Source organism: Bubalus kerabau, chromosome 3 (assembly GCF_029407905.1).
Source record: "Bubalus kerabau isolate K-KA32 ecotype Philippines breed swamp buffalo chromosome 3, PCC_UOA_SB_1v2, whole genome shotgun sequence".
NCBI classification, from domain to species: domain Eukaryota; kingdom Metazoa; phylum Chordata; class Mammalia; order Artiodactyla; family Bovidae; genus Bubalus; species Bubalus kerabau.
This window is the reverse complement of record NC_073626.1, coordinates 76,780,738-76,803,520: the sequence shown is the minus strand read 5'-3', so window position 1 is coordinate 76,803,520 and position 22,783 is coordinate 76,780,738. Positions and strand designations below refer to the sequence as shown.

At 42.7% G+C, this 22,783-nt stretch overlaps 2 long non-coding RNA genes across 7 annotated transcripts in view; one reads left to right on the top strand and one right to left on the bottom strand.

The window, feature by feature from the left end:
- The first annotated feature begins 407 nt into the window (after positions 1 to 407).
- Positions 408 to 22,783, top strand: part of LOC129646282 (uncharacterized) — a 131,562-nt gene continuing 109,186 nt past the window's right edge. Inside the window, exon 1 of one of the 6 annotated variants that reach the window (XR_008711822.1) lies at positions 408 to 1,236. This is a non-coding gene — a long non-coding RNA (uncharacterized LOC129646282). The remainder of the gene's footprint in view (positions 1,237 to 22,783) is intronic. The other 5 variants (XR_008711826.1, XR_008711823.1, XR_008711821.1 and 2 more) reach the window with 5 other exon arrangements.
- Positions 1,243 to 2,818, bottom strand: LOC129646283 (uncharacterized). Its single transcript, XR_008711827.1, has 3 exons — positions 2,686 to 2,818; positions 2,411 to 2,575; positions 1,243 to 2,089 (listed from the first exon to the last, which is right to left on the bottom strand). It is a non-coding gene; the product is annotated as an uncharacterized LOC129646283 (long non-coding RNA).

Sequence of the window (22,783 nt, the reverse complement as noted above, 5' to 3'; positions counted from 1 at the left end):
TATACCAATATCCAATGTCAACTTTTTTTTTAAAGGAAATCTTGCATCAGTGTGTTGAAGAAATGATGAAACAGGAACTCAAACAAATGTCAGTCCTTCATCTGTTGCAAAGACCAGCCTCATCTAGTGATGTGAGTGAATGGGCCAGGATCTTGGAAGGTAGGGAGTGGGCCATCTGTGTGGCAGAGGTGGTTACAGAGCCCAGGAGTGCTTGGTCACCTTGGAACCCTCTTAGTGGCTGCAAGGCTGATCCCAGCCTTCAGCAAGGGGCAGGTGTAGACAGTGGCTTTTTGTGCTGCTTCTCCCCTTACATTGGATCCTTATTTACTCTGCTCACCTGCTCTTCAGCAGCTGCTGCTCAGAGTCCTCAGTGTTTTGTCATTAAATCCATCTCTTGGGTCAAACCTCACTGAACTCAGAGATAAGATTGTGTAGATCCTGGGAATTGGAGTCAGGCTTGAGCCAGGCAGGGGTTGCTGGAGGTACCAGCTCATAAGGGCTTTTTACACGTAACGGAGATGGGTCCCGGGATAGAGAACATTGAATTTAGGATACATTTCCGGGAGAAGGAATCTGTTTCTGTTCTATCCCCTTCAAGTGGAGGAAAGGTTAGAGAGATCTCCCATGTGAGGAACGTGCTGGAGTAACAACAGGTGGTCACCACAGTGCCCCGAGGAGGGGAGCCTCAGGCTGTGGCTTTACTCAGGGGCTCTCAGTTGTGTTCTCTTAAGCTCGTCACCTGCTTGGGGCTCATCTTCTTTCCCACTAAATGAATGCTGAAGATTTCTTAAAGGATACTTCTTTAAAGTCTTCCCAAATGATTGCCTGGATTTCCCAGCTGGCTCAGTGGTAAATAATCTGCCTGCCAATGCAGGAGACCTGCAGGAGATGCAGGTTCGATCTTTGGGTCAGGAAGTTCCCCTGCAGGAGGATATGGCAACCCACTCCAGTATTCTTGCCTAGAAGAATCCCATGAACAGAGGAGCCTGGAGGGCTACAGTCCATGGGGTTGCACTGAGCCGGGACACGACTGACAGCTGAGCTCCCATGCAGATGATTACCCCGGGTGCCCACAGATCTCATTCTGGCTCCCAGGAGGTTGTTATGTAGGAGCCAATAAGGGAAGGTGGGAGCGAGAGCTCTCCTGGGTCCTGTCTTGAAGGCTTACCGAGGGAAGACACACAGGTAGAGAAAAACAAAGCCTAAGGAGGAAACCAACAGCAGGTGAAGAGCAGAGTAAGCAAATACCTGTTTGAGTTAATTCTTACAAACTGGTCTCTTTTTGTGTGACCCTGTGTGTGTTTTATGGGTTAGATGTCAGAAAAGCAGCGTCTTTCCTGGGACCTTTTTCTTTTCTTTCTTTCTTTAAAAAAATCGTTTAGAAACGTGAACAATTTTCTGTCCAAATGGTCGCTGGCCCTAAGTGGCTTAAAAACTCCCAGTGGGAAGGACAACAGCCCTCTCAGAGGCAGAGTGGCCTCTGTCTGTGAGAAATATTCACCTACAGCTATGCTTTTCTGGCTTGCTTGATGGCTCGCTTTGCAACTTGGAGATGTAACGTAGCTTGAAATCCACTATGCGTTTAGCCCTGCTTTGTCAGCCCACCTAGTGACAGATTGGGCTGTTTTGTAGCCCTGCTGCTTTCCCAGGTCACACAATACCATGGCAAGTAGAAGGACTGGGTCCGATTTAATCAAAGGCTTTTGATTGCACAAAGCCTGGAGCCTCATTCCTACAGGGAAGCCTCTTCTGGGACAAGGAAAGAAGGGGTTTGCTGTGTAGCAGACACACCCGTTTGAAGCTCCACGCAGAGAGACTGATTCCCCTCAATCTGCCTGGCAGCAGCCTGGGCAGGCCACCACCGCCACAGATGCTGATACTGGGAAAGGTGGGAAACCAGAGGAAGGACCACTGCTTCCTCTCAGGGCACCGCTGTCCAGAGGTTGGGGGTCTGCTGCATGCAAGGTCTCAGGTTGCCATCACTGGTCCAGTTAACCTCCAAGTGGGGATGAATTAAACAAGAATCAGTGGTATCACACCTTGGGCTGGTTTGCAGGTTGGCAGGGACAGGCCGGCTCACCACTTCATTCTGTGTGTCAGAGAGGGGATAAATTCAAAGACATACTCTGGTATTAAAGAGATGGATGTTTTTACTTGTCGCTTTCCTGACCTGAGGTTGGAAAGGTGATTCAACTAATAGTTGCCTCTCCTACTTAAAAGAGCAATGAAAATATTTTCTACTTTTCGGCTTCTCAGGGTATAAATAGGATATTTCCAAAATAAAAACACAAAGACTGCCTTTACTGATTTGCTGTGAATAATTTTCTAGTAAGAAATTTCCTTTGAACTCAATTGGGGAAGGAAAAGTAAAGTCCACATACAGCAAAGCAGACATTGTAAAATCTTGTACCTTTTCTCTGGTGGTCTTTGATTCATCTCATGAACTCATGGGAACCCGTGATTATATTGGTGTGTGGGATTATGTCGCTGCTGGGCAGACAAGACAGGCACGCGTCATCTTTATTCCAGTGTAGGAGTGTTCTTTGTGCTCTTGAGTTCACTGTATTTGAGAGTGCTAGGTATGCGGAGACACAAAATAGCTAAATGTGAGTTTGTTTTGAAATATTTTATACCATAAAGAAATTTACTAAAAAAAAGCTCCCTTTATTTAAAATGCATATATACCATAACAGTGTGTATTAGTTTCTCAGTTGGGTTCGACTCTTTGCGACCTCATGGACTGTAACCCGTCAATCTCCCCTGTCTACAGGATTTCTCAGGCAAATATGCTGGAGTGGGTTGCCATTTCCTCCACCAGAGGATCTTCCCCACCCAGGGATCAGGTGGATTCTTTACTGCTGAACCACCTGGGAAGCCCGAGGGGAAGGATGGTGTGGCTCAAAAATCTTAGCCAAGATCAGGATATGAGATGGGAAATATTTGGGAGAATACAGGGATGTTTGTGTGAGTATGTGTGCATATGCACACGTGTGACAGGCCCTCAGCTAGGTGACGGGTCTGAGAGTTGAGGAACACTGCCTCTCCTGCTCTCTGGGCCCACAGGGTGCAGCCCAGAGCTGCCCGTGGAGCCCCACAGACCATGGTTACACTTTTACTCCTGTGGAACGTGTGGGTAGCTGGGCCCAAGAGGACCCAGGAGCCGTGAGTACTTCCCTGCATGGTCCACCACAGCGTGGGCGTGATGCCAAGAGCGGGCTGACCTGGGGTCCCTGTGGCTGGTGTGAGGAGGCAGTCACAGATACAGACTGTATGGCTGGAGGCCCGGTAGGAGTATTACCACCCTGGGAGATACCAGCACGTGGAGATGAGGATAACTGGGAACCAGGCAGCATAATCCAGTTCTGAAGATGCCAAGGTAAGGTGAGTAGATGCAGACTAAGGACCAAATGCCTCTCCTGATGCTGTGATGCTGCCTACTCCTGGGAACAGAGAGGACAGGCCTCCTCCAGGACAAATGGAGATCCTAAAAGGATCTGATTTACCGTGAATCAATTAGACAAACCCTGGTTTGATTACAAAATTTGGAATTATTCTCCATTAGAGAGCAACATGAAGGTTTGAGGCTTTTTTAGAGATGGAAATTTAGTCTAGTTGTAGGAAAGTAAACAAAGTTACTGTTTTTGAAAACCTGAGGCTGTGGATTAAGCAATAGAGAAATGGAAAGATTTCTCTTTCCATTTCCTGTTTCAATAAAATAACTAGATTCTAAGACACATACGAACTCTTGACTGAATTTTAAAGTTGGCTATTTGGAGTAAAGGAGACACAGCTAAATGCTTGAATCTTCTCTGAAAACCTTCGATAGACACTTATTAGTAGAGTCTCAAAACTGTATTCTGTACAAGGCCCAAGTTTATCTCATTGTTCTTTGAACCCTAAACTTAAAAATTCATTTATTTGCTAAAATACTTACTGAACACTTACTATGTGCAGGTATATGTCTAGTTATGGGGAGTTCTTTAATATGCCTTTCCTGACCTCCAAGGGGAGAAGGCAATGGCACCCCACTCCAGTCCTCTTGCCTGGAAAATCCCATGGACGGAGGAGCCTGGAAGGCTGCAGTCCATGGGGTCGCGAATAGTTGGACACGACTGAGTGACTTCACTTTCACTTTTCACTTTCATGCATTGGAGAAGGAAATGGCAACCCACTCCAGTGTTCTTACCTGGAGAATCCCAGGGACGGGGGAGCCTGGTGGGCTGCCGTCTATGGGGTCGAACAGAGTCGGACATGACTGAAGTGACTTAGCATCGGACCTCCAAGAACTTAAAGTTTATAGTTTTACAAACAATGTGTAGATATTTCACTCAGCACATGTATGTTATTAGAGTGATATTAAAGTGAAATGATAAAAGTGATCTTTAAATATAACAAAATTTAGAACCTTAGCTTAGACATCATGCATATTCGATGTACTATCATTAAATGAAGTTCATCAGGAATCACAGAGATGACAGACAGCACAGTGGGAGTCTGGGCATGGATCCCTGGGCCATCACTTACTAGTTGTGTAGTTTGGGACAAGTTGCTTAACTTAGCTGTCTTTCCATTTCTCAGCAGCTCTGAAGTAAGAATACTAATAGTACCTACCTCAGAAGGGTGGTTATGAGGGTTATGAGTTGTCATATACACATATCACATTTTACAGGGTCTGGTGGAGAGAATGGTAAATATACATATGTGTTTGTGTGATATGGTATAATACATGCATTTTAAAAAATGCTATTGCCAAAACATATCAATTCTATTTGATTGATGCTATAGTGGAGATTATAAGAAAAATCTCTTTCTGTAGTTTAAGTATTGAATTTAGCAAGTGAATGACATTAATCTTGTACATTAAAAAGTAGGAAAGCCTGAACAACTCCTGTAATATTGTTTTTGCCAACATGGAGTCTCCCCATGTGGGAATTGCCACCAACCTTAAGAAACATACATGTATAAAATACTTGAAAAATGAAGCATCAGATTTGGTTGAATATACACCATTTTGAACTGACTGTGTGATGAGAGGGAGCTGGTTGATAAAGGACAAGAGAAATGCTAAATATGCGTCGTGACAAACAGTGAAAAATTAAGGATTGTAACTAACATTAATTACGTTCTAGTAAGATGAATAGGCTGCTCATCATTAATGAGAACATACACCTTTGTCTAAGTTTCACATCCACCTGTGATGAATGTGCTAATGGGGATAAAATACATCATAGTAACATTTGAATTAACAGCACACTAATAGATTGACATATGAGTATGAACAAAGCATTTAATCATGTAAACTATACCACACCCAAGAGCAAATTTCTCTGTATTGCCTACATCACATCCAAGTGAATGTAGAAAGCATTCAAGTCTTATTTTAAATAATATATTTAGGATATTGTTGATATTGGATAATGTTCTAGAAAACAGGGTTGAGGGTCGCTAAGAGTCAGACACGACTGAGTGACTTCACTTTCACTTTTCACTTTCATGCATTGGAGAAGGAAATGGCAATCCACTCCAGTGTTCTTGCCTGGAGGATCCCAGGGACGGGGGAGCCTGGTGGGCTACCGTCTATGGGGTCGCACAGAGTCGGACACGACTGAAGCGACTTAGCAGCAGCAGCAGAGAACTTAACTAAGATTGATAAGATTCTGCAACTCTGATGAGATAAAGGGAATTCAAACACTGTACGTATTTCTCGAGCTATAGCATATATTGAATCTTTTAACTTAGATTCGTAGTGTATGGCCTGCGGATAAAATGCTATCAATTTAATACCAGACATAATATATACTGAGTAAAATTAGGCTTCTGTTTTGAGGAGAGGTCTATGAGAAGCTGAACATATCCTTCTTGTTGATACCTGGTATCATTTCTACAGCAGTTGAATACAATCTCATAAATAAAGCAGTGCCATGTTATTTTGATGGATGTCAGATTCCTAATATATTAAGTAATATTATTTAAAGCCTCACCCACTGTGATTAAGTATTCTTGGAGGGGAGCAATTATGCATATATCACAACAATGGGGATAACAACTGTATATTTATCATCTAAATCCATTCTGGTTAGAGAAATACATGTGCTGTGTGATGTTTTCAAGAAATCCCAAGATCGTGTATAAACTTCTCTAGTCCTTATACTTACTTTAAAGTTGGGAGTTAGAAAACAATTCAATTATGTTATAATAATAATAGCTAGAAGCCTTTTGAAAGATTGAAAATCACAAACCATTTATTCAATCACTGAGCTCCTAGGTGCCAGGTGTGACAGAAGTGCTTAGACACTCTTGTGGACCCAAGAACAAGATTCTGGTTCTCCAGGACTAGTTGTGGGGAGACAGAGTACCAACAAGAATGCCGAAGATCTCAGTCCCTAATTCCTAGCATAAGTTGCGTAGATCCTAGTATTGAGGAATGTGCAGGACTGGTGGGTGGGAAGTATTTGGGGCAGGGTAATCACTTACAAAAGGAGAGAAGGATAAGAAATACATCGTGAGAGAAAGGGAGACTCTAAGCCTGTCACTCAGCATTTCCTTCTTGCCAGGTCCCACAGACCTATGCCCACTGGGCTGAAAAAAGACCAATATTAAATGTAGTTCTTGGGAGACTTCCCTTGTGGTCCAGTGGCCAAGGCTCTTTGCTACCAATGCAGGGAGCCCAGGTTCGATCCCTGGTCAGGGAACTAGATCCCACATGCCGCAACTAAGAGTTCTTGTTGCTCAACGAAGATCGAAGATCCTGTATGTCACTACTAACATCCAGCATGGCCAAATGAATAAGTAAAATATTTTTAAAAAATTAGTTCTCTAAGATGTCTTGACCTATAAGAGCACAACAGAGTAGCCTGTGAAACAGAGCAGATCCAAAGTGCTTTGGGGGAGCTCACTGGAGTATGGAATGGATAAAGTGGAAAATTGAATATGATAATCAAGTTTACAGAAATAATTTCAATGAACATGTTGCCATAACAGAGGTAAATGTGAAGTGCTATACAGAGAGAAAAGAGAACAAAAAGAATCCTGTCCTTAACATTTGTAGATGTCTTCAGGAAAGAGGTAATGTGAGTTGCTCCTGAAAAAAAAAAATGTGAGTTTTTCAGGTAGAGCTGAGGAGCTGAAGAATTCCTGAATTTGGAAGAAAAGGCACAGAGCCAAGGCACCAGAGTCAAAGGGCATAGAAAGGGACACGGCTGGGGTACAGGCTTCAGGAGGGTGTGGAAAAGGAAATTCTTTTAGGAGCTGAGTCCAAGAGAAGAAGAAGTAAGAGGGGATCCAGGGCATAAACTGACCAAGGCATGTGACTACAGATATAGGTAAGTATGTGGAATGAAAGGTGGGATGTTGAAATGATTTTCATCTGATTGCATCTCTATTTCTCTGTGAAATATATGACAAGGTCTTCAGCAGAGAGTTGGGTGGGAGGGGCTGTTGGAGATTTAAGAATTGAAGAGAAAGTGCGTAATAGTCATCTTGGGAGTAGGTTAATGAATGTACTAGGGAAGTTTAGTTGTCAGATAGTGTTGAGTGCTCATTGAAGATTTTTGGTCATAAATTTGCAATGGTTCCTAATAGCATGGGTTGTGGGCTCTCCTCCAGTAACATTCAGCTGCTTGGGTACAGGGATGTAGCAAGCACTTAGTTGAGTTTAAGAAGACTTGGAGTTTCACCAGGAAAGTACAATAGAGGAAGATGAGGCAAGGTAGTTAAGAATGTTTGAAAATGGAATGAAATGTGGAGTTGAGGGTAGGTAATGGGATCTGTGAGGACTTGAGGAAGTAGAAGACAGTGAACACGTGGCTGGGTCAGTGGACTGGCAGTCTCAAAGGAGTGAGTCGGGAGGATGGGATGTGGTGATCAAGGGGTGCTTTGTTTGAGTTTTCAGAGTGTTTCTATCCTAGTATATGTCAGGCACTATTCTGGACACAGAGGATGTCATGATGAATGGAATAGGTATCCATGACACGTGTAAGCTATGGCAGAAAACTGACAGTAAGCAAATAGACAACTAAACCTCACTATATAATGTGTCAGATGATGATGAATACTAGGGACACAAATAAAGCAGAGAAGGAAAATAGGGAGTATTTAGTGAGGTCCTTGCAATACTCTTGCCTGGAAAATCCCATGGATGGAGGAGCCTGGTGGGCTACAGTCCATGAATTCGCTAAGAGTCAGACACGACTGAGCGACTTCACTTTCACTTTTCACCTTCATACATTGGAGAAGGAAATGGCAACCCACTCCAGTACTCTTGCCTGGAAAATCCCATGGATGGAGGAGCCTGGTGGGCTGCCGTCTATGGGGTCGCACAGAGTCGGACACGACTGAAGCAACTTAGCAGTAGCAGCAGCAGCTGGAGATGATACGTTGTCAGAATCTGGATGCATTGTAGAAGTAGAACAAAGAGGGTTTGCCCATGGGTTGATGTGGGTTGTGTGTGAGAGAGAGAAGAATCAAAGGAGACTCTCAGAATTGTGGCCTACGGCACTGAAAGATATTTACACAGGATATTATAGAATGGATATTTACACAGGTGGCCAAAACTGTGAAGGAATCCAGTGTGGTTGAAGGTCAGATTTAATTTTGACTATGTCAAGGTTGAGATTCCTCTTAGATTTGTGAGCAGACATGTGGAACAAGCAGTTGGGTAGACAGGACTAAAGTTCAAAATCCTGAACTCTGATTCAGTTATCTTTTATCCAGAAGGTAAAAATTTGGAAGATATCCCAAGCCATGAGACTGTGTAAGATCTATGAGAAAATGTGTGTAGAGGAGAGAAGAGGCTGAAAAATCTGAGGGGCCCTCCTGTTTTTAGAGGTCAGGGAGCTGAGGAAGAATCAGCAAAAGTTATTGAGAAGAAGTGTCCAGCACTGTAGGAGGAAAATGACAGAGTGGTGAGGGCCTGGGAGATAAGGGTGTAATTATTGGCAATGATGAGGTCTACGGTATGATGATGTGAGTAGGTGATTGAGAGGAGGAGGAGGGAAAGATCTCCTTATGGAGGGCGGGGAGCCAAGTGTCAGGGTGTCGGGTGACTCTAGGCTTGGTGACAGGATTGTGATGGAGAGGTAGGCAGTAACCCATGTATTGACATTCACCTGTGACTCCACTGACCAGGCAGGACAAGGAGGAAATTCAACGGTTAGTAAAGTTTGATGATTTGCTTCCAAAAAGCTAGGATTTTTGAATGAGGAAGGACCAACATCCGAGAAGTTGCAAAGGGGAGCCAGGTGGACGCTTGCTCCTCTCCCTGGCCTTGAGGTTCTTGGGGAATAGGAGATGCACAGTCTTTAGCTGAGAGGATGGCTGGAAGTAGGATCCCAGGGGTCAGCCTGGCTCCCTTCAGCAGGAAGAGACCTTTAGAAAAGGAAGAAGCTGTGGGCCAGGTTGCTAATGACAGTCAGTTCCTAGGAACAGCATGGAAGGGTTTGGGAGGAGAGGAGGGTTTGGGTTTGGGGTTAGGATTGGGTAATACTTAGATGGCGGGGGATGATTTGTTGGTGACCAAGGTGAAAGTGCATGCTGTGGGGGAGATTGGGGGGTGGGGATGCTGGCTGTGGGGTATTTGGGGTTGGTGCAGAGCAGCAAGGGCGGGAGGTCCAGCCTAAGGCTGAAGATGCTATGGCAGCCAGGAAAACAAGATGATTGATGACCAGCCTGAGGCTGGTCACACCAGGATGGGTAAGGTGCTGGAGAGTAGAGTAAATCTCTCTAGGATGGCTAATTATAATAATGCTATAGTCATCACCATTGAGGGAAATTTATCAACAACTAGGCCACAGACTTAGCGAAGTTTATCTGCAACTGGGCCAAAGAGTGATGAATTACTTTTCATCCCAACCCACTGACTATACTGGTAAGTGTTGACAAACAAACACCAAACTTTTGCTGATGAAATGAAGAGATGCTGGAGAAATCTGGAAAAGAAAGATGTGAGCCTTTTATAATTCCAGGAAATGGCCAAATCATTCTTACATTTGGGAGTGTGGGGTAAAAAGTCAGAGTTCAAGGAGTCATTACCATAATTCCAGCTTGGGAAGTTTTGTCTGCCCCAAAGCCACCCTTTCATTGAATACATGGATCTAAAGGCTGCAAATGATTTTTCTGTGCCATTAATTCATTATTATTTTTATGAAAGTGAAAATCACTGTGATTCATACTGAAACACGGACACATATATATCCACATACAAACCCACACTATAATCTGGTCAAATAATGACATGTGCAACCTCATTTGAGGCATAAAAGACTTGTTTTGAGGGTAGAATGAAATAATGCATTATCCCTAGGGCTGTCACTGAGTAAGACTGTAATGAACATTTCCACATTACTTTCTTTCTTGCATCTTCAAATAGAACAAATGGCTTAATGATTTGGACTGAGTCAGTTTAAGAAATTAGGTGTCTTTGCTGCTAACCATGGATTTCTCAGGGACAAATGTTCATATTCGTATCTTCAGTGCCTAGAATAGTGCCTGGCACACAGCAGTCATTCAGTGAGTGTTTCTTGGGATGAAGCAGAGTCTGCTCCCTGAACATTACTACAGCTATTTCCCATGTTCACTTTCCAGGTATGTTCCCAAGCAATTTACTAAGGGTTCCTCCAGCCAATGAAACATACATTTTACCAATCCCATTCATGAAAGGAAATCATCTTGGACATACGTCTTCAGTGAATTAGTGTTTATTAAATACTGATTATTATTATCCGACGTTTGAGTCAAAGTGCAGCCAGTAGCTCCAGTCTACACATAGACTGAATTAAAACAACAGTATTTTGTTGTGCTGACATCTGTGAGGTTAGGGACATAAATACATATGGTGTGGCTCATGTGATACAGGGAGAGCAATGGTTAAAAGCCGAGGGACTTGGCTGCCTTAGTGAGATGGGAATGGGGAGTTTAGGTGGAAGGTGCTCATCATGGGAAGGGTAATAGGTTCTTCCAGACAAACTGTAGAATGCACACATTCAGAGAGACTGCTTAGAGAGGAAAGAAAGCTCCAAGCCCACAGCAACAGAAAAAGAAGTCCTTCCTAGGTCAGTACCTGCAGCAATGTCTGGCAAAGAACATGCTATAGACTGAATATTTCATCTTCCCTAAATGCAAATGCTGAAACTTAATCCCTAATGTTATGGTATTTGGAAATGGGGCATATGGGAGGTGATTAGGTCAAGAGGGTGGAGCCTTCACACATGGAGTTAGTGCCCTTAAGAGCCCCCATATAGCTCCCTTGCCCCTTCTGCTATTTAAGAACACAGTGAAAAGACAGCCAATTATGAGCCAGAAAGTGCTCCCTCATTAGGCATCAAATCTGCTGATGCCTCGATCTTGGACTTCGCAGCCTCCAGAACTGTGAAAAATAAATGTTTGCTGTTTATAAGCCACCCAGTCTATAGTATTCTGTTATAGCAGCCCAAACAGACTAAGACAGCATTAGAGCAAATCTTATGCTTTAAGTGTAGTTGATAAATAGACATCCTTTACTTGGACTTGGAGCCACTAGAGTCCGAGACTGAGAATTTCCTTCAAATCCTAATAGAGCTGTAATGTAAAGAAACCTCAGGGCTGAGAGCAGCGCTGGATGCATAAGAGCACTTCAAAGGAGCTTGATTCAACAGAGGCCTCAGGACAGGACCAGGCAAGAGCATTTCACAGATGCTAAGGATGTCCATTTGTCCCTGGTGAGGAGGAACTGGGAACAATGAGTAGAATCTCACCACTGAGTCTTGCTGATACACTTGGACAGGTGTGCGTGCGTGCTAAGTTGCTTCAGTCGTGTCCAACTGTTTGCAATCCTATGGACTGTAGCCCGCCAGACTCTTCTTTCCATGGGATACTCCAGGCAAGAATACTGGAGTGGGTTGCCATGCCCTCCTCCAGGGGATCTTCCCAACCCAGGGATCGAAAGTGCATCTCTATTTCTCCTGCATTGACAGGCAGGTTCTTTACCACTAGCACCACCTGGAAAGCCCCACACCTGGGCACAAAAGTTAATTATTTACAGTTCTTATTTTAAAATTCTATCAGCCATTTCTTTTATTTTTTTCCCCTGAAAATTTCAGCTAAAGAACTTTATCAGATCATGTAGCAGAATGTCCTTATGCTTAAGTGATAGATGCTGAACGATTTAGAGATGAAATGTCATGATTTTTGCAGATTACTTCCAAGTCATGCACATAAATAGAAAAAGCAAGTACGATACTACCTTTTGAATTGTAACTCTCTTCTTCAAGCTTTTTTTTTTAAAAATAGGTTTAAAAATCTTCTACTAACAAGTTAGAGGTTGGGAGAAAAAGTCCACTTCATATTGGTACAGACAGGTATCTGGACTAGCATTTCAAACTTGTCAGTTTTCATCAAGATTTGGCTTTCCATATGATCAAACCAAATTCTTCCCCAGTGGCTTAGTGGTAAAGAATCCATCTGCAATGCAGGAGACATGGGTTCAATCCCTGGGTTAGGAAGATTCCCTGGACAAGGAAATGGCTACTCACCCCAGTATTCTTGCCTGGGAAATCCCATGGACGTGGGCTAAGTCTGTAGGGTCTCAAAGAGTTGGATACTGAATGACTTAACAACAACAACATGATGAAGCAAAATTGGCAACAACTATGACAGAACATCGGAGAAGGCAATGGCACGCCACTCCAGTACTCTTGCCTAGAAAATCCCATGGATGGAGGAGCCTGGTAGGCTGCAGTCCATGGGGTCGCTACGAGTCGGACGTGACTGCGCGACTTCACTTTCACTTTCCACTTTCACGCAATGGAGAAGGAAATGGCAACGCGCTCCAGTGTTCTTGCCTGGAGAATCCCAGGGACGGCAGAGCCGGGTGGGCTGCCGTCTCTGGGGTCGCACAGAGTCGGACATGACTGAAGTGACTTAGCAGCATGACAGAACATTATCCTACAGGGCTATTGGTTTTGTTGTTGGTTTAGTTCATTTATTCATTCAGCAAGTGTTTGTAGAGTGACTATTATATGTGAGTCACAAGATTCTAGGTTCTGGCTAGATAACAGGAGGAAAAATACATACTTTCTCCTATGCAAATATGTTAACTACTATTTAACAAAAATGCCCTTTAAGAAAACAAATCTTTTGCAATCTATAGATTTATCTTTAAGAATGTTTGTCCTTAAAACACAATTCTATTAAATGTCCTTCCCAAATTTATATATTATAAGAAAAATGATGAGTTTCTCTGGAAGAGCATAATAAAACACACTTTATGTCTCTCTTTATGGTTTTCTGGCTCCTTTATTTTAGGATTTTGCCTCAGGGAGAAAGACTAAACTTTCAAGTCCTGAGAGTATCAGAGGCAGAAAAATAGGGAAAGTCTTCAGTTTATATTAAATGAGAAGGTGTACAGAGGCCTGGCATGCTGCAGTCCATGGGGTCGCAAAGAGTCAAATATGACTGAGCGACTGAACTGAACAGAGGTTGGGCTCGGTAATTATTATTATTTATTATTGCTATCTATTTATTTATGACTGCACTGAGTCTTTGGGTGGGGGCTACTCTTCATTGTGGCACACAGGCTTCTCATTCTGGTGGCTTCTCTTGTTGTGGAGCATGGGCTCTGGGCGTGTAGGCTTCCGTAGTTGCAGCCCGTGGACTCAATAGTTGGGGCACATGGGCTTAGTTGCTCTGCAGTATGTGAGATCTTCCCGGACCAAGAATCGAACCTGTGTCCCCTGCATTGGCAGGCAGATTTTAACCAGGGAAGTCCTTTGGTAATTATTTTAACAGAATAATGGGATAACCAGAATGAAATAAGTAATAACCTATTCACAGTTCAGTTCAGTTCAGTGGCTCAGTCGTGTCCGACTCTTCGCAACCCCATGAATCACAGCATGCCAAGCCTCCCTGTCCATCACCAACTCCCGGAGTTCACTCAGACTCACGTCCGTTGAGTCAGTGATGCCATCCAGCCATCTCATCCTCTGTCGTCCCCTTCTCCTCCTGCCCCCAATCCCACCCAGCATCAGAGTCTTTTCCAATGAGTCAACTCTTCGCATGAGGTGGCCAAAGTACTGGAGTTTCAGCTTTAGCATCATTCCCTCCAAAGAAATCCCAGGGCTGATCTCCTTCAGAATGGACTGGTTGGATATCCTTGCAGTCCAAGGGACTCTCAAGAGTCTTATCCAATACCACAGTTCAAAAGCATCAATTCTTCGGCACTCAGCTTTCTTCACAGTCCAACTCTCACATCCATACATGACCACAGGAAAAACCATAGCCTTGACTAGACAGACCTTTGTTGGCAAAGTAATGTCTCTGCTTTCAATATGCTATCTAGGTTGTTCATAACTTTTCTTCCAAGGAGTAAGTGTCTTTTAATTTCATGGCTGCAATCACCATCTGCAGTGATTTTGGAGCCCCCCCCAAAAAAGTCTGACACTCTTTCCACTCTTTCCCCATCTATTTCCCATGAAGTGATGGGACTGGATGCCATGATCTTCGTTTTCTGAATGTTGAGCTTTAAGCCAACTTTTTCATTCTCCTCTTTCACTTTCATCAAGAGGCTTTTTAGTTCCTCTTCACTTTCTGCCATAAGGGTGGTGTCATCTGCATATCTGAGGTTATTGATATTTCTCCTGGCAATCTTGATTCCAGTTTGTGTTTCTTCCAGTCCAGCGTTTTTCATGATGTACTCTGCATATAAGTTAAATAAGCAGGGTGACAGTATACAGCCTTGACATACTCCTTTTCCTATTTGGAACCAGTCTGTTGTTCCATGTCCAGTTCTAACTGTTGTTTCCTGACCTGCATACAGATTTCTCAAGAGGCAGGTCAGGTGGTCTGGTATTCCCATCTCTTTCAGAAATTTTCCACAGTTTATTGTGATCCACACAGTCAGTCAAAGGCTTTGGCATAGTCAATAAAGCAGAAATAGATGTTTTTCTGGAACTCTCTTGCTTTTTCCATGATCCAGCAGATGTTGGCAATTTGATCTCTGGTTCCTCTACCTTTTCAAAAACCAGCTTGAACATCAGGAAGTTCACAGTTCACGTATTGCTGAAGCCTGGCTTGGAGAATTTTGAGCATTTACTTTACTAGCGTGTGAGATGAGTGCAATTGTGCGGTAGTTTGAGCATTCTTTGGCATTGCCTTTCTTTGGGATTGGAATGAAAACTGACCTTTTCCAGTCCTGTGGCCACTGCTGAGTTTTCCAAATTTGCTGGCATATTGAGTGCAGCACTTTCACAGCATCATCTTTCAGGATTTGAAGTAGCTCAACTGGAATTCCGTCACTTCCATTAGCTTTGTTCGTAGTGATGCTTTCTAAGGCCCACTTGACTTCACATTCCAGGATGTCTGGCTCTAGGTCAGTGATCACACCATCATGATTATCTGGGTCGTGAAGATCTTTTTTGTACAGTTCTTCTGTGTATTCTTGCCACCTCTTCTTAATATCTTCTGCTTCTGTTAGGTCCCTACCATTTCTGTCCTTTATCGAGCCCATCTTTGCATGAAATGTTCCCTTGGTATCTCTAATTTTCTTGAAGAGATCTCTAGTCTTTCCCAGTCTATTGTTTTCCTCTATTTCTTTGCATTGATCACTGAAGAAGGCTTTCTTCTCTCTTCTTGCTATTCTTTGGAACTCTGCATTCAGATGCTTATATCTTTCCTTTTCTCCTTTGCTTTTTGCTTCTCTTCTTTTCACAGCTATTTGTAAGGCCTCCCCAGACAGCCATTTTGCTTTTTTGCATTTCTTTTCCATGGGGATGGTCTTGATCCCTGTCTCCTGTACAATGTCACGAACCTCATTCCATAGTTCATCAGGCACTCTATCTATCAGATCTAGTCCCTTAAATCTATTTCTCACTTCTACTGTATAATCATAAGGGATTTGATTTAGGTCATACCTGAATGGTCTAGTGGTTTTCCCTACTTTCTTCAATATAAGTCTGAATTTGGTAATAAGGAGTTCATGATCTGAGCCACAGTCAGCTCCTGGTCTTGTTTTTGTTGACTGTATAGAGCTTTTCCATCTTTGGCTGCAAAGAATATAATCAATCTGATTTCGGTGTTGACTATCTGGTGATGTCCATGTGTAGAGTCTTCTCTTGTGTTGTTGGAAGAGGGTGTTTGCTATGACCAGTGCATTTTCTTGGCAAAACTCTATTAGTCTTTCCCCTGCTTCATTCCGTATTCCAAGGCCAAATTTGCCTGTTACTCCAGGTTTGCATTCCAGTCCCCTATAATGAAAAGGACATCTTTTTTGGGTGTTAGTTCTAAAAGGTCTTGTAGGTCTTCATAGAACCGTTCAACTTCAGCTTCGTCACAGTTTCTATCAAATTTATACATACATATATATATATATAAATCCAGTGCACCCTGTGCTGAGTGTTCATAGCTACATTGTGGTATCCTAAGCAGGCTCCTTTGGGCTAGTGCTCCCTCAGATACTTGTGGCTGTTTTCTCACTTACTCCTGAAGAGTAGTAAGCCAGAAAAATTTACCCCTGCCTGTTTTTAGGTCTGTTGTGACATCCCCATCAAAGGACAAACGATACCCTTCCAAATAATGTCTTTAATTTGCCAGATTTCACATCCCAAGGAACCTCCTAAAAATGCATCTGACTTTCCCCATTTCTCCATTCTTCCTGTAATGGGCCAGAAACAGATCTACCCCCTACCAGGAACTGAAGAGTTTTTGATTGAAGAATATGGGAAACAATGATTACTATGTTGGGCTTATATATTTTGTTTGCAAAATAATGGGTTTTAGGTTAAATTGAGGCAGGTGTGCAAATGTTCTGGGGAAGTCCATTGCCACCTCCCTCCACCCCCGGCAGCCCCATAAAAAGAGTCTGATGATAGTTGTCGCCAGCGTCAGTAATTGTAACCAGGGCCTAGAATATCAATCAAAGGGAAGACAAGCATTTTGATAGCATTAATCAGAGCTGGCTTCCTCCCGCAAGCCGTGCCAGCGCTCTTGGATCCCTGCCTGTTCCCATTGTGTTCCGTCGGGTAGTTTGGACGCAGATCCTTTCCCCCTTCCCTACCATGGCCGTCATGAAATTGGGAAATTAACTCAGAGCAGAGTTGTGCTAGTTTGGATGTGAAGGTAAATACAAATGGAGAAATTTCAAATTATTAAGAAGAACAAACAACCCTTGTTACGAAACATTAGCTGGCAAATGCAATAGACATGTACGATGGGCAGCAATTACGGGTGATTTCCCATACTGGCCTAAAGGAAAGATGGTCACAGGCTACAAGGCCTGTGTATAACATCCCCAGGAAGAGATTTTAGGTTTTTCCCTTTCAGCACCCAAGCCAATATGTCGAGTCTCAAGATTTTGGATAATAGCCTGCCATCACTCATAAAAAGAGTTTAGGGGAAACGATATGCTTGGATTTCTTCAGTTATCATCCTGAGCTGTTCTGTGCAACTTTAGAGATGCTGTGTGGACTGATTCAATCTTTGCGTTTCACTTTACTGCTGGGTAGATCTTCTTTCAGATATGTGATCTATTTGCTGTGCTGTGCCAAGTCACTTCTGTTGTGTTTGACTCTTTGCAACTCTATGGGCTGTAGCCCACCAGGCCCTTCTGTCAATGGGATTCTCCAGGCAAGAATACTAGAGTGGATTGCCATGCCCTCCTCCAGGGGATCTTCCTGACCCAGGGATCAAACCTGCATCTTTTATGTCCCCTTCATTGGCAAGTGGGTTCTTTACCACTAGCACCACCTGGGAGGCACCATGGTATCTATACAGGTCTTTTTATTTATTTTGGGTCCCACTTGGACAGTGGGATCTAAATGATATCAAGAGCATGGCTAGAAAATTTAAACACTTCAGTACTGGAATTTCCCAAAATAATAAATGGCTTTAAATATTGCTTGAATTCAAATAATGACATAATTTTCTGTTAAGATGAGAAAATGAAACAAAGGAGGTGAGTTTTCAAAGGATCACATGTCAGTGAAAGATAATGGGTTAGAACCAAAAAATCTGCCCACTCGGAAACTTCATTCTAACTTCCTCTGTCAAAGTGCTACTTCTCTTGGATCTATTCAAAGAGGATGGTAAGAAGAGTCCATGAACCCAAGAAGCAGGAGCAACGCTTTTTATACTCTCTGCCCTCACATCAAGTACATTATATACAAAAAATTCCAATATTATGTTCCTTTTCACGGGATTGAAACCACTGAAACAGAAAAAGAATCCATCTACCATAAGCACATGTATACATATTTATATGTATACCTACACAAAGCCAAAATAAATGGTTGAAAAATGAGAAATTCAACCCACTGGCTGATTTGTCTAAGTGGTGTCAAACAATCGTTTTGATTAATATTTTTTCACTGAATTGACTGATATTTTTAAGTGACTAGAATGAACTGAGATATTGTGTAGACATCTCATATATGGAATTGCTACAGCTCCTTGGAATATTAATTGATCAACTTCTGCCATAATGCATAACAACCTATGTTAGAGATATCTCACATAAACAAATTATTACCCTTTATAGCATAAGCTGGCTAATGAATTTTCCAGGGAACTCCAAGTCTTACAAACTATTGTTAACTAGTGGTAAGTAAAAATGTGTCTGAATTTCAAATGTTTGAGTTTCTTATGCCTTTTATTTCATAATAAGGGGTTCATTTTCTCTAAGTGCTAATAAATAATTGCCTTTAAGACAGAGTCTAAATTGGACCTTTTCTTATGACTTTGCTTCTTGTTCTTTCCTGCACTAATAAAAATCAGTCTTTAGATATGAAACACACACACACACACACACACACACACACACACACACATTCTGGATAGATTTTGGAAAGGATAATTAAACCATTATGAAAGAAAATGCTACCCTCAAATTATATTTACCTTAATTTGAAAAAAGATAAGGAAAGTATAAAGGAAAACTGAAGAACAGGTAGAAACAGCTAATGGGACTTATAGTCCATAGTGATCATTCTATGTAATCTTGTCTTTCCAAGAAATTGTAGTTTTAAAAAATTAACATGGCTCATGTATTAATATTAATGTTTTCTCCTCAGGGGCCTCCCCTCTCAGGGCCCACATGGCTCCATCCTGACTGAGCTTTCACTGTGCTATTTGGGCAATCAGTGCCTCCATGGCTTTGTTTCTTTGATGAGTTCTGTTTTCTGAATGGCAAGTTTAGACTTTAAATCTTCCACCTGAATTATTACAAGAGAGATTTGGTAATTAAGTTCTAACAAGATTTAAATGATATTAGAAACAGTCAGTTAAAAGGAAACACAGCCTTGGGCTTTGTTGTAAATTTGTATAATTATTTTTAGTCCTCTAGAGGACGCATAATTATGTTTCTGTATTTATAAAACTACTGCCTCTGAGGCACCAAAATGAATTTTACAGTATGCTGATTTGCATATTAATGTTATTCTTTGTATATCGAAATTTCTTTGGCTGAAAAAAAAGAAAAAGATTTTCCAGGAAATTTTCAAAGTAACCAAAGTAACAAAAAGTCTTTTGATCTGTGCATCTGACAAAACCACTACTCAGGAAGAAAGTTTGATAGTCCAAGAATAGAAGAAATCTAAGAAAGCTAGACATATAGTAGTAAACCTCAACTTTAATTTGATCTTCACTTGGAAGGGGGTACAGTGACATAAGCCAGGCATAATAGCCAATAACACTGATTGAGTACTTATTATTGGCTAAGTGAGATCTGGCCACTTCACATGCTTCATACAATGATTGTATGAGGTAGATACTATTATTTTTCCCATTTCAAAGATGGGGGAAAATGAGGCCCAGAGAAATTAAGTTAATGGCTTAAGGACACATAGCCAGTATTTTAACCTAGGCAGGCTGATGCTCAAGTTTTAACAATTATACTACATTGTCTTCTGAATAGAAGTGTAAGGAAGCATTAGGGCCTCTTTCTATTCTGATGGAGAAACCATTTTCCTCTGAAACACAGATAAGACTACCTCTGCCTCCTTCACGCTGGATCCACATTGAAGGTTGGACACACCACATAATTCAGGCCTGTGTGCCCACTTTTTCCTGCATACACTTTATCTGTTTTATAAGAAAGTACTCTCTCTGCACCAGATTTTAAGCTCCTCCAGAGCAGGAGCTGAAATCATTGTTTCCTTCTCTGCTTTTTCTTGCACTTAAGATTCAGATTTAGAGGGACTGATTATTAAAATTAAAACAGGCAGTGAGTCTGTCTCTGTCCATTTGGGCTGCTGTAATAAAAGTGCCATAGACTGAGGGATTAAACAACCAACGTTTATCTCTCATAGTTCTAGAGACTTTGAAGTCCAAGATCAAGATACCAGAAGACTCTGAGTCTGGGGAGAACCTGCTCCCTCGTTCATAGCTGGCCATCTTCTTGACCTGTTCTCACAAGGTGGAGGGGTGAGGAAGCTCTCTGAGGTCTCTTTTCTAAGAGCATGAATCTCATTAATGGGAGCCCCACCTTTATGATCTCACCATCTTCTGAAGCCTGCATCTCCTGACAGCATCATATTGGGAATTATTCAACATGAATTTTGGGAGGACACAAACATTCAGTCCATAGCAGAGTCCCGGGAGACAACTGAGGTCTTTCTTCTGGTAGAGTAGTTATTTTTCATATTGTGGTAAAATACACAGAACACAACCATCTAGCCATACGTAAGTAAACGGTTCAGTGTCATTAAGAACATTTTCATTGCTGTGCCAACATCACCGCCAACTATCTCCAGAACTTGTTCATCTTCCCAAACTAAAACTCCGTGGAAGAACTACTCCCCATCCCTCCTCCTCTCCAGTCCCTGGGGAACACCGTTCTACTTTCTGTCTCAGTGAATTTAACTACTTACGGAACCTCACCTCACTTTCAGTTCAGTTCAGTCGCTCAGTCGTATATGCAGAGTACATCATGAGAAACGCTGGACTGGAAGAAACACAAGCTGGAATCACCTCACTAGTGATAGTATTAAATTGAAGGTAATTTTTACTTGAGGTTCAATCTGGAACATTTAAACGCAGGACGGTATGCTTCTGTTTTCTTAACTTATGTTCATACTGTGAGCAGGAAATGGTTGGAGCTAGGAAGAGTCCGAGGTGGGCCTGAGGGGTGTAGGTGGGGTGTTGCCCACTTTGTAGGCTGAGGGGCAGCAGGGAGTGAGCTCTGGGGCTTTTCTGAAGGCTTCTTTGGGGGAGGGGTGCCCAGGAGATCGGGGCTCCCTGACTGCAGTTCTCACCAGCATTGACCCGTGTGGAGAGACACATGTTTTAGCAATGAGTAAAAGGAAGAGAGGGGCTTCCCTGGTGGCTCAGATGGTAAAGAATCTGCCTGCAATGCAGGAGACCTGGGTTTGATCCCTGAGTCAGGAAGATGCCTGGAGAAGGGAATGGCAACCCACTCCAGTATTCTTGCCTGGAGAATTCCATGGACAGAGGAGCCTGGTGAGCTACAGTCCATAGGGTCACAAGGAGTTGGGCATGATGGAAGCAGCTTAGCGTGCGCGTGCACACACACACACACACACACACACACTGCCCAAACTGGGAGTAAAATTGTCAGGGAGAGAGCCATTCCCGTGCTCCCCAATCAGACCAGATGTAGTGGTGACAGCCAGGGTATGGACAGTGAGCTGTCAGATGAGCCCAGATGGGGAGGCCGATGTGGAGGACTCCCTGGGGCCCGTTTCACACACAGGGAGTCTGCGGCCCGGGGCTCTGCTGGGAATAGCTTCCTGAGGGCTAACTCACAGTGCTGTTGGCTGTTAGGGTCATGTGCTGTTATAATTGGGTTATGGATACTGAGTATATTATGTATATTGTAAAGTGGAGTATTTCCTGCCATATCAGTAAAAAAGGAAGTCACAGACATAGTGATTTCGGGGCTCCAAATTTCTGAACCCAGAGGGCACCCAAAAGGGAGAACAGTGTCTCCGATCCAGCAGCTGTCAGCTGCCGCCACTCCCTATGGTGACCAAGGAACTAAGGATGTAATAAAATCAAGAAGCAGGATGCTGGCCCCAGATAGGTGAGGTGCATATGAAAGGATTGATTTCAGTAAGCCCAGATGCTTGCATCTTCCCATACTTAGAAAAGAGCCCTAAATCCCTTAACTTGAGATACTTGGTGTTCCTTAATTGACAATAATCTTTTAAAAATAATTTATTTTTAATTGAAATATAATTGCTTTACAATATTGTGTTGGTTTCTGGCGTATGTCAACATGAATCAGCCATAGGTATATGTATGTCCCTTCCCTCCTGACCGTCTCTCTAACCTCACTCCCTGTCCCACCCTCTAGAATAATCTTTTGGTGTTCAGACTATTTGCCCCTTGCTGCAGACTTCTGTATAACCTGCCTCCTCCCCCTGCCTCCTCGGAACATTTCTCTCAGGGGCCCTTGAGATGTTGACTCTCAAGCTTGAAGTCCTAGAATTCCCAATAAAACAACTCTCCACTTTTAGGTTGTGACTATATTTTGTTACCTCATCTAGTGCTCCCAACATAACTATGAGTTGGTTGGTTTATTGGTCTTTTACAGGTGACCATAACCTGATTTAAAGATATCACTTGCCCAAAGTTACAGCTTCAAATAGCAGAGCAAGGATCTTAACCCAGGTCTGACTTCAGGGTCTTTCCACTGTCACCTGTTGCTTCCAGGACTAAGAAACAAGTTGTAAACTGTGTATCTATCCCACTAACTTTTCTAGTTGAGGTGAGAACTAGAAAATTGGTCTCTGAGGAATCTGAAGTTCTACAATGTTGCTATAGAGCTATGCAGACTTAGCAGGGAAGGGACTGCTAATAG